Genomic DNA, 12,462 nt, shown 5'->3' with positions numbered 1-12,462 from the left:
ATTTGCTTCTGGAGATCCTCAGTACAAGGGAGATCTCGCAGCTTCTGTCCAAGATGGCAGAGTGCCAGCGCAAAGCCTTGAACAACCCTTGCCTCCCCAGGGGTTGTTGGAGGAGGATTTGGAGGTAGAGGTTGCCTGAAGATCCCACAGCCAAATCTGGAAAGGCGGGGCTGCGTCTCTGGCCCACATTTGGCTCTGTTGCCCTAATCCTTGCTGATCTATCCTTGCTGCTCTGTTTTTGCCCCCCTGTTCTTACCTCCCCAGTCTCTGCCTCCACCTTATTCCCTCCCTTCCTCCCTCCTACACTGTGTCCCTGCTACCTGTCTCTGCCTCCGTATCCCTGCCATCCTAGTCCTTGCTACCTTGTCTCTGCCATTCCATGCCTGCTACTCAGTCCCTACTACTGTAAGTCCTTGCTAGTAGACGGCAAAGTGATCAAAGGCTGACCACATGAGACTCCTGTCCTATTATGGCACATTAGGTCACAGCAGCTAGGTGGCATTCTCTCAGGGACAGAGATTCAGCACAGACTGCTAAGAAGTGACCCAAATTCTAGGGATATCAGCAGACTATCGTTTACCAGAGGAGGAAGAGACCCAGGGAAGGTTAGTGCAAAAGAGCAAATTCTATACAAAGGAATTTGGGGAGATGATATAGGTTAGTTTGTTATACTCACGATAATTGTTCTGTGTTTCAGTTATTTCATGAAGTTCATTTATATATTAATTATAATCTTAAGAGTTTTTGTATGATCACGTTAGTGATATTCAGTATTTCATGCTATATGTAATTGTATTTGTGCATCTATCTGCAATTTTCAAAATGCATTGAATTTTATAGCAGCAGTAGTGAATTTTCTAGTGTCTATGTTAAAATGCCATAGTAGCCATATTGAAGAAAGAAATCAGAATAAAACTTTAACAAAAAATGAAAACATTAGTCAGGCACTGGTGGCTCATGCCTATAATCCTAGCTAATCAGGAGGCTGAGATCTGAGGATTGCAGTTTGATGCCACCAGAGCAGGAAAGTTTGGGAGACTTTTATCTCCAATTAACCACCAAAGCCAGAAATGGAGTTGAGGCTCAAGTGGTTAGTACTAGCCTAGAAAAAAAAAAAAGCTCAGATCCTGAGTTCAAAACTAGTATTGGCACCAAGAGAAAAAAAAAGAAGTAAGGTCTTATCTACGTGGGTTTGATTACAGAAACTAATAAAGTATTCTCTAAATAATGAAAAAAAGAAAACATTAAATTGAATAAATGTGAAGAAAATTTTGTGGATATTCCAAATGGAGATGTGCTGCAACTGAAAAATATACACCAAATACACCATAATGTATAAAATGTCTCAAAAATCATTCACTGAAACATGTTGAAATGATTCACATTGGATATTGTTGGTTAAATAATAATAACATAGAACTTCTCTATGATCCAGCCATACCACCCTAGGGCATCTCCCCAGGTCATTACAGATACAGTATACATGTATACCCATGTTCATTGCTGCACTATTCACAATATCCATGTTATAGAAACAGAAGTCTGAACATTTGAAATATTACTTATCAAAATGAACTTCAGGAATTGGAAACTTCTATTTTTGCTTTTTTGGTCTATTTAAATTGGTAAAGACTGGAAGCAGAAATGGAAGGAGGAACGGTGGACAAATGCATTCATGGTATTTAGTATACACTATGTGGAAAATGAACTGTGCAACTTGTGGTCAGGAAAGGAGTGGGAGACTGGGGGAAAGTGAAGGATGGGGTAGCATCCAAACAAGAAACGTACTGTACCTGACTTATGAAATGGTAGCACCTCTATACAACACCTTAGTAAGAACAATGAAACTATATTTTTTTTCTCCAAACCAAGATAAATAGAGCCATACAAAACATGTTTGGGGCACTAGTAGAAGACACCAGTGGCCACTCAGACTTTGCCAATTCTCCACAAAGATCACCGTCTCATCTCATCCATGTAAGCATTATTCATTCCATTTCTTAGAAAACATGGTCAGGAAGTAGAGGCATGGCTCAAATGTTAGAACACCAGCTTTGAGTGAAAACACCAATCAAGAGCATGAGGCTCTGCATTGAAGCCCAATATGGGCATAAAACAATCAACTAACCAACCAGTGACAATTTCAACCTCGCTGAGATGATTCCTAGTCTCTCCGTTCTGACTTTCCCTATCTTTTATTTTCTTTCTTTTCTTTCCTTTCCTTTCCTTTTTTTTAATATCAGTCCTGGAACTTGAAATCAGGGCTTGGGACTCTGCCCCTGAGCTTTTCTGATAAGACTAGTTCACTACTACTTGAGCAATAGTGCCATTTATGGCTTTTTGGTGGTTAATTGGAGAGAAGTTTTTCATGGACTTTCTTGCCCAGGCTGGCTATGATCAACCATCCTCAGATTTCACCCTCATGGGTAGCTAGGATTACAAATGTGAGCAATCGGCACCTAGCTTACCAAATTTTTGATTGTTAATGTATTTTTGTTGTTGTTGTTGGTTGTGGGCCTGAACTCTGGGCATGGGCACTGTCCCTGTCTTCAGCTCAAGGCAAGCGCTTTACCGCTTGGGCCACAGCACCACTTCTGGTTTTCTAGTGGTTTATTGGAGATAAGGGTCTCACAGACTTTCCTTCCTGGGATGGCTTTGAACCGTAATCCTCAGATCTCAGCATGCTGAGTAGCTAGGATTACAGGCATGAGCCACCGGTGCCCGGCTATTACTGTATTTTTTATTACTTTCCCTAAGACTTGTAATGAGAAAATTAGAAAGAAAAATCCTATAGGCCTTTTCAGATGGTTACAGTCATGATAATGTAGCTTGTGGCATGGGTGCCTATGAGAAAGAGAACTGAACCACAGCACTTACTCCTCCCTGGATCTTCAGTGGATTGATACCTGGGGCTCAACACAGAGGCTAGAAGTCTATCACAGCTTGCCTACTCCATCGACTGTCTTATCTGGGGGATCCATTTGAAATTACAGAGGGAGTATTCTTTCTCAGTGTAAAGCCCAGAAAGGTTACCTGTCCCCTTCAGAATCCCCTGCTTCTCTCCTGGGTCACGTGTAGTCATCTGTGAAGACCCATTGCCCTGGTGGGATGAATGTGTCCTGTGTCAACCAAAGTATCAAACCCAAAACTCTTGCCCCAAATGAGCCAGCTTCACAGCTACTTTACTGCAAGCACTTTAGTGCTGCTGCCACCTCCTCCCGCTTCTCCTCCTTGTGCTCCCTCCTCCTGTTCCTCCTTATTGAACTCTGGAGCCTGGGCACCATCCATGAGCTATGTTGCTCAAAGTTAGCACTCTACTACTTCTGCCGCCATTCTGACTTTTCTGGCACTGAGAGATAAAAGTCTCACAGACTTTCTTGCCCAGGCTGGCTTTGAAGTACAACCCTCAGATCTCAGCCCCCTGAGAATATAGGATTACAGGCATGAGCCATGGGCACCTGATTTAGTGATTGTTCTTTGAGAAGCTGAGACCAGCAAATCACAAAATGAAAAATGTCATCATACTGCTCATCCATGTGTCAGTCATGTCTCTTTTGCTCTTCCTGCACTCAGACTCCCTTCATGGTAAGCAGCTGTTTTATTTCCTTTTGGGGACAGTTTTTTTGTTTTGTTTTTGGTCGGTCATAGGGCTTGAATTCTGAGCCTGGACTCTGTTGCTGAGTTTTTCAGCTCAAGGTGAGCGCTCTACCACTTGATTCACAGCACCACTTCCAGTTTTCTGGTGGTTAATTGGAAATCTGAGTCTCACAGAGGTTCCTGCCAAGACTGGCTTTTTACTGTGATCCTCAGATCTCATCCTCATGAATAGCTAGGATTACAGACGCAAGCCACCATTGCCTAGTTTGGGGACAATTTTGAGGCAAGATGACATTGATAAGATGGACTGAATTATGAGTTTGGTTTATCATCAGACCCAGTGTTTTTTTCCTTCCTTCCTTCCTTCCTTCCTTCCTTCCTACCTTCCTTCCTTCCTTCTTTCCTTCCTTCCTTCCTTCCTTCCTTCCCTCCTTCCCTCCTTCCTTTTCTGTGTTTCTGTGTGTGTGAGAGAGAGAGAAAGAAAGAGAGAGAAAGAAAGAGAGAGAGAGAGGAAGTGGCACTGTGGCTCAAGTGGTAGAGCGTTCACCTTGAGCTGAAGAGCTGAGGGATAATGCCCAAGCCCAGAGTTCCAGCCCTGCAACTGACGAAAAAAAGAGAGAGATGAGAGAGAGAGAGAGAGAAAGAGAGTGTGTCCTGGGGCTTTAACTCAGGACCTGTGCACTCACCCTGAGTACTTTTGCTCAAGGCCAGTGCTCTACCACTTGTGCCACAGCTCCACTTCTGGCTTTTTAAGATAAGAGTCTCAGGGACTTTCATGCCTAGGCTGGTTTAGAACTGGGACACTCAGATTTCAGCCTCCTGAATAGCTGGGGTTCTAGGCATGGGCCACCAACACCTAACGCTTTCTATGATTTTGTTTCAGCTACTACACATGACAATAGCCAAGGGACTGTATAGTTTTTTCTTTTTCTTTTTTGTATTTCTTCATTAGCTTGGAAACCAACTCCCAGGAATTTAGATCTGTCATCTCTCAAGTCCATTGGTTGAGATTTAACTTGGCTGGTGGACACATAGTTGCTGTTTTTACTGCTATGTGAATCTAAGGACAGTTGGCCCCCACTCTCTCAACTTCTCTCTTTCCAATCACAAATTACACTGAGGGCTGTTCTAGAGAATTCCATATTTGACACCCAATTAAGATACCAGTTGTTAAAAAGTCTCACAGACTTTCTTGCCCAGGCTGGCTTTGAAGTATGATCCTCAGATCTCAGCTTCCTGAGTAGCTGAGATTATAGATATCAGGCCACCAGTCCCTAGCAAAGAGTTAGAATTAGATGCCACAAATTGAAAGCAAAGTCCTACACAAGACTGTCTTTATATCAGAAACCAGTTGAAATTCAAGGCAAAGTCCTACCCAAGACTGCCTTTGTATCAGAAACCAGTTGAAATTCAGTGGCTTAGCTCATCCCAACTTTTTAGACAGATTAGTAATGTATTAGGGAGTCTCAATATACCTTGAGATTAGTAGTTCAGTAGAAATGACTCAGATAACTGGCAAAGTAACCATATTGGCAACTATAGCTTTAACCTAAAGTGTATAATTAGGTGACATCTGAAGAAGGCCCAAATCAGAGCTCTCTGGCCCTTCTTGGTAGGGTCAAAGGATACCCTGTTTCCTGCTCCTCAGTGCCCCAGCCAAGAAAGCACTTAGTTTCGCACCCAGATGCAATTGATTAAAAGCATTGGCCATCAGATTGAAGCCAATCTCTAGCTTCTTCCTTCCTTGGAGGTCAGTTTGTTCAAAAGTCATTGCCACCCATTCATGGAGTTGTTATTTGGCTTTCTGCCTTTTTGTTTTGTGGGTGTGTGTCACTACTGGATACTGGAGCTTCAGCTCAAGACTTGGGCTCTGTCCTTGAGCTTTTTGGCTCAAGGCTGGTATTCCCCCACTTGAACCACAGCTCCACTTCTGGCTTTTTGGTAGTTAATTGGAGCTTAGAGTCTTCTCAGACTTTCCTGCCTAGGCTGGCTTTAAACCATGATCCAGATCTCAGCTTCCTGAGTAGCTAAGCCTACAGCCACTACTTCCCAGCTTCTTCCTTGATTTCATACTTGATTCTTTAGGTCCAAGACCAGAACATGAACTCAGTACCTGATGCTTTCACTCACTGGCTAGCGCTCTACCACCTGAGCCGCACCACCCACACCACGGACATGCAATCTCCAGACTTTTTCAAGCTCTTTAGTGGAAACTAGGGACAGGGACCAGATGTATCCTTTATTTTTCTTTTAAAAATATGTGCTATTTCTTGTATACCCAATATACCTCTATTAACCAAGGGAGAAAATATGACTATTTCTATCTAGAAAAATATTTACGGTGGACAAATGTTATCTCAGGATTCCTATTACGGAAACAGTAACCTTAATGAGTCCCATTTGTGTGTGTGTGTGTGTGTGTGTGCGTGCACATGTGCGTGCACGCATGCACACACATGCGTGCCAGTATTCAGTTTTGCACTCAGAGCCTGAGCACTGTTCCTTAGCTATTTGGCTCAGGGATGGTACTCTATCATTTGGCCACAGCTCCACTTCTGCCTGTTTCCTGAGATCCTTAGATCTCAGCCTCCTGAGTAGCTAGGATAGGTTCCCAGCTTAGTGATCCTTTTTGTACTGGGTTTTTGTCAGGACACAGTCTGCAGTAATGCTCCCTCAATTACTTTCATCTCTTCACCGTATGTATTTCCACATTTTGACCTTCCTTTATGACTCTCCATATCTGCATAAACATTTCTGTTATGAAGAACCTTAGGAGGAAACCTCAGCCTCTCAATACAGGGAAAGCAGGGAAGGATTTCTTCCCTTGCTAGTGAGTCCTTACAATTACCACCTATCTACATGTAGGTAAGCATTTGAGAGGAGGAGCCTATATGCAGGATTTGGAGCAACTTTTTTTTTTTTTTTTTTGCCGGTCCTGAGGCCTAGACTCTCGGCCTGGGTGCTGTCGCTCAACTCCAGCTCAAGACTAGCAGTCTACCACTTGAGCCACAGCACCACTTCCAGCTCTTTCTGTTTATGGGTGCTGCAGAATCAAACCCAGGCTGTATGCAAGGCAAGCACTCTTACCATTGAGCCACCTTCCCAGCCCATGAGGGCAACTTTATTCCAGCTTTCTTCATAAGAGACTAGTATTTTTCTTCAGATAAATTGTCAAGAACAGGAAATTTACTTCATCTGATGGAAAAATCCATTGCCAGTCCTTATAACTACCATGTTTCCTGTACACTGGACGATAGCTGTATTGGAAATAGAAAGGGAAGCAGGAGGTCTTCCTGGGGGATTGAAGATCAGAGCAGGGGGCTGGTAGCGCCCTGTCTAGGAGAGAGGAAGGCTTTCCATTTCAACACAGGGAAAAGAGAAACTCAGCTTTGGTTGCAGAGAATCCCTAGTCACATTCAAAGCTAGTACTTGAGGTAGATCCTAGGTTGCATTCGAAGGTCTTCATATGGACTCACCTCAACATAGGAATATCACATCTAATGATCCTTTTGGAGCATGAATGCCATATGATCCATTATATTTTAATAGGATAGTTATTTTTTAATAGGATAATAACTTTTAAACAAAAATATGTGACTTCCTGACTAAAAGATATCAAGTTACTTCCTAGATGAGATTTTCATCATAGGATTTACCCTAAATTCTTTTCTGACTATAATATTTTTCCAGTGGTGCTTGATGGGATATCTTCTGTGACTGACTGTTAAAAATGAGGACTTCTTTTTTTTTTGTCGGTTGTGGGGTTTGAATTCTGGGATTGGACGCTGTCCTTCTGCTCTTCAGCTCAAGGCCACTGCTCTACAGCTTGAGCCACAGTGCCACCCCTAAAAATGAGAACTCCTAAGATCAAAGGCTCTAGGAATCCAGAAAGAGCTACCCAACCATAAAGAACATAGATCAGCAGAGAAAGATTAGGTGTCAGGGTAGGCACAGATAGATTGCCAGACCTGTTCTCCCTAGGGCCTAGATAGGAACCAGTACCTATTTTAAAAATCTAATTCTAGAAGTTACCAATAATTAATCCTTATATAGACATCCTTAAACAAATGTCTGTTTGACCCAGATAGCATTTAAACGAAAAGGTAGCAGAGAAGTTCTACTATCGGGGAAGCTGTAGAACATTCTAGGTGTCAGGAAAGTAAAGGGTACCTCTAGTACTGCAGTATAAGGGGAGCTCAGTGATATGTGATCCCACAGCCCAAGTGATTTTGCTATCCTCTTCGATGTCCCTGAAAGACATGACCTTGACAGTGTTTCTGGCCTGTCTTCATGACCTTTTTTATTTTTGTGTTCAGTCTTTGGCCACCTGCCTTGATCCCTGTGAGAATCTAATAACTATTCCCCTCCTCTGTGCTGGGATTTCACCCAAGTCTAGAAAGGTTCCCTCTTCATATGATACATGCTACATCAAGACAGATACCTGCATGGAGTTACACACAGCACCAGAGAGCAGGAGTGTGTGCTCCTCAAAACAACAGTGTATCCCCACCCTACTCCACCAACCAATGCTCTGTGTCTACACAGGGCCTTGCTCATCATCTTTGTTTATACTAGGTCATCTGAGACAATATGTTGACCTCATAGTTTTAGTGTCTTCGAGTTTTGTAGATGTTGCCTCTTGGAGGACCTGACAAATGAACGATCTGTTCCAGTGAGCACAATTTGTCTACAAGGCAGAGCCAGGGTAGAGTCACATTTTCCCTCAGCTTGGAGACTCTAGGATTGACCTATCCAATGTGAAGCCAACTACCAGGCTATTCTGTTTAACTCATTTATTTCATTGACCAATTAATTAGTTCTAGTGAAAATTAGACTCCAAACCCCTTGGCCAACATTAGCAAGATTTCCAATGTTCTATAGTTATAAGCCACTGCCCAGCATATTTCATAGTGTATGTCTAGCATTTATTTCTCAGTCTTTGAGAACACTCTGTTGGGCCTTGCTGAATTCATGTGGTATGAAATGTGAGAGTTTCAGTTTGATGAGATTGGAGATCAGAGCCTATCAATAGCTACTGGTGAGTGAGAAGATCAAAGGCAACACTTTGGCTCCTCCTCTCCCTAACTTGACAGTCTGCATTTGTTTATTAATGTCTTGTTGAAGGTGTCTGATTCCATAGGCCTCCAGAGGGTGTAACAGGCCAGAGGAATGAGTAGTATGAGAGCCACCATGACCTCAACTGTGTAGGGAAGAATGGGAGGACCATTCTCTAATACCTGGCTATTATGATATCTTGAAGAGTTTATACAGAGCATCTATAGGACTCCAACAGCAAATAAGGATGTTTCAAACACTCTTAAGGGCTCAATAGAAGGTGTGGCTCAGGGCAGAGAAGGGGTGGGTAGTGAGGAGTCTGGTCACCTACTGTGATTTTGGAGACTGAGGAAGTGGAGTATGAAATCAGAAAGAAAAAAGAAATAGGTTAAGAAGTCTGAAGGGCTCTTGTCATATCTCAGTGACCTAATAGTTCCAGATATTTGTTTTTCTGGGTTCTAAGTGGGCTGAGTTTGTGTCCTTTGTTTCTCTAGTAGCTAAAAGATTACTTTCTCCCCAGGAGGAGAGGAAATTTTCAGCAGGGATGTTCCTGGCAACTCCTGGGAACTGTGCCCAGCAGACATTTGGATGGGGTTTTGGTAATTTTGATGAGTTTGGTGATCATATTACAAGCTTGATGCTGGAGACAAAGCTGCTCTATCATCTGGAAGAACATTGTAAGAAGGCAGCTCTCTCCTACTGGCACTTTTAGTACTAAGGAGTAGTCCTTTTCCTTCCTGTCCTTAATACCACTCCTGAATTACAAGGCACTACTGGGGCTGTTGGGATCAAGAACATTTCATCTGTGATTGCTGTAATCCCATTGCCTTGGAGAAGTGAGGGAGAAGCATAAATTGGGTCCATGTCAGCTTCATTAGCTAGGAGATCCCTGGCTACTTTCAGACCACTCCATTAGGCAGACAGTACAACGGTGTTCCCATATACAAGCCAGGTCCCTGCCTGGCCTATTTCCTGTCTCAGGTCTGCCCAGAGCCCCAACCTCCCAGTCCACTCTGGATTCCATGAAAATCCTGATTGAGCTGCTTTGTTTACATGGTTCCAATTCTTTGCCTCACTTTCAGATGAACATTTGAATGAGTCATCCTAACTATCTAAACTTGTGTTCACCATCTATAATGCTTCAGATATATGGGATTGATTTGGGGATTCCATTTTAGTATTTTCCAAGGGAGTCATGCATGTGCAGATTGAGTTGTCATTGCCATCACAGGACTCACCACAGCCCCAAGCCCATGTCAAACCCTTCCTAATTTAGGAAGAGATGCTCATTGATTTCTTGGAGTGGAGAGAGATTAATCTCAATGTTTTCTCCCAGCTACATATAATGCAGGATTATGTGACAGGAGTTTTGTCTTGTAGGAATAGGGGAACAGATATTCTCCAGAAGAAAGCAAGCAGGGCAGGGAAGGGAGGGGAGTAGAAGAGAGTCAGTGTCATAAACAAAAAGTCATAGAGACACTGCTATCCTCTTGGAAGAAGAGAATGTCCCAAGCATTCTTTGCTTTGTCACCGTAGAAGAACTTCAGGGCAGGGAAAATACGTTGGAGATCAGAGTCTACCTCCCTTGTAATAGGAGGGAAGCCCTGTAGGCCTTGAAAAAAGGCAGATGAAGATGGGGAGGGTGTTGAAACGAAATGATACAGTTCTTTGAAAGCAAGAGTTTGCATTTTAACCTCAACTTTTGTCCTTTCCTACATATTATTACTGCTCATGACCATTGAGAAGATGACCAAGGCAGCTACAACCTACATGTAACTTATATTTCTGCTTCATACCTTTTTTTTTTTTTTTGGTGCCAATCTTAGGGCTTGAACTCAGGGCCTGGGCATTGTCCTTGAACTATTTGGCTCAAGGCTAGCACTGTACCACCTGAGTCTTGCTACGTATTAATAGTTAATTGGAGATGTCTTTGAACCTTCCTGTTGGGGTTAGCTTTGGACTGGCAGCCTCAACTTTCAGCCTCCTGAGTACCTAGGATTACAGGCATGAGCCACCAGTGTCTGAATCCTTCATATCCTTTTAAATCTCTCTTTCTTATATCTAAGTGCCTGTTTTGAACTCCATTCCCTCTTTCAGCTTTATAAATTTCATCCTGAAGGTGCTCATCTCATGCAGGCAGTCAAGATCCTTGGACCCCATTGTCTATAGAAATCTCCTTCCAGCTCTCCTTTTACTTAATTTTGTGCTGGTCCTGGAGCTTGAACTCAGAGCCTGGGCACTGTCCCTGAGCTGTTTTGCTCTGGTGTGATCCACTAGTGTGACTTGTGTGCTCTCTACCTTTTTTAGCTTTGCCCCAGGCTTTACAATTAAATCACTCTGAGCAATTCTGATTGGCCAGGCAGTGAGTTGACTGGGAATGGGTGTGGAGGGTCAAAATACTGAGTTTTCCTGCACGCTGCAAGGAACTCCAGACAAGTCTAATTCTGATCCTCTCATTCACACAAGCATTTCTCCTGTATTGGGAAGGCTATGGACTTGCGGGATTACTCTTTTCCTTTCAGTTGTCAAGAAATTCTCCCCATTGGGTGAGTTGTGAAAATTTCAATGGATTTGAAGAAGAGAAGTAAAGAACCCCACTTTTCTCAGCTTGGCAGACCCATGAAGACTTTGCAATGTCATGGCACCCAATAAGGAGACATTATGTGATCTAAAACCCACTGTGATTTGCCCACGCACTGGAATTCTGTGAATCCCCATAGAGAGTTGAGGTTAACTTCATGCCACTGTATCTCAAGCTGAGCTTGCACAGACTTCTCATATGTAGGCAAATGACTTAACCAAGCACACATGTGAAGGAAAATCCGATGCCAGTGTTAACTTGGGATACTAAGGATTTTGAGTTAACCTTGTACTTTTCATTTTCTACCTCCAACAAAAATAAACAAAAACAAATAGGTTATATTTTTAACTAGCAGTGCTTTCTGTATTCTTCTGGGACACCAGAATAAGATACATTAAGCCATAAAATATATTATTTTTAATAACCATTATTATAATGGTTTTGTCTTAAAATTTAAAGGCATAGGGAGAGGAGGCTTGAGAAGGGATGTGGAGAAAATAATCATTATTTGTAGAGAATAAAGAGCTCCAAGAAGTTGTCCTCATCTAACATGGGGGACTGATCATGGATTCCACAGAGGGTACAAAGGGCAGAGCAGACCATGGATTCTCCCTGTTTGTTCCTTAGGCCTCCTAGTCCCCAGGTATGTGGGATGTGGACTTTCCACCCCTGGATCCTATAATTCCAATTCCCACTTCAAGTTCATTGTCAAGGGGGTGCAGCTTCTGAGGCTGCCTGGGTGAGAATGCCCTAGGCATTTCTCCTTGGAGGACAGGACATTCAAAGACAATCTGAGAACAGAAAATATCTTCAGCAGTTAAAACAGCAAGTCAGAATTTGGTGCCCGTGTACCTGAGCCCAGTGGTCAGATCAAGGTCACCTTCCAAAGCTGGGGGACTTCTGGTCTGCTCTCTCCTTTGCCTTATACTATCACAGTTTGTGTCACAACAATTAAGGCTCCTGAATAATTCATGAGCAATGCAAATCCTCTGTGTCCACCTGCTTCACTTGCTAATGACAGGTGTGGGTGAGGTGGATTTCAATGGAATGTTCTGGTAAGTTCAATTGTCTAAATGACTCTCTTTTTCCAACTAAACTAAAATTTACCCAGTGAATCTTTCTCCTTCTTTGTCTATCTCCTTGTGAGCTAGCACTCATGCATTGTTGATTCCTAGCATGACACCTGAAATACTTGGCCTCAGATGAGGGGTTAATATCTCTCCCCTCTA

The sequence above is a fragment of the Dipodomys ordii genome, unplaced genomic scaffold (genome assembly GCF_000151885.1).
Source record: "Dipodomys ordii isolate 6190 unplaced genomic scaffold, Dord_2.0 Scaffold243, whole genome shotgun sequence".
Classification (NCBI taxonomy): domain Eukaryota; kingdom Metazoa; phylum Chordata; class Mammalia; order Rodentia; family Heteromyidae; genus Dipodomys; species Dipodomys ordii.
This window is presented reverse-complemented; position numbering follows the sequence as displayed.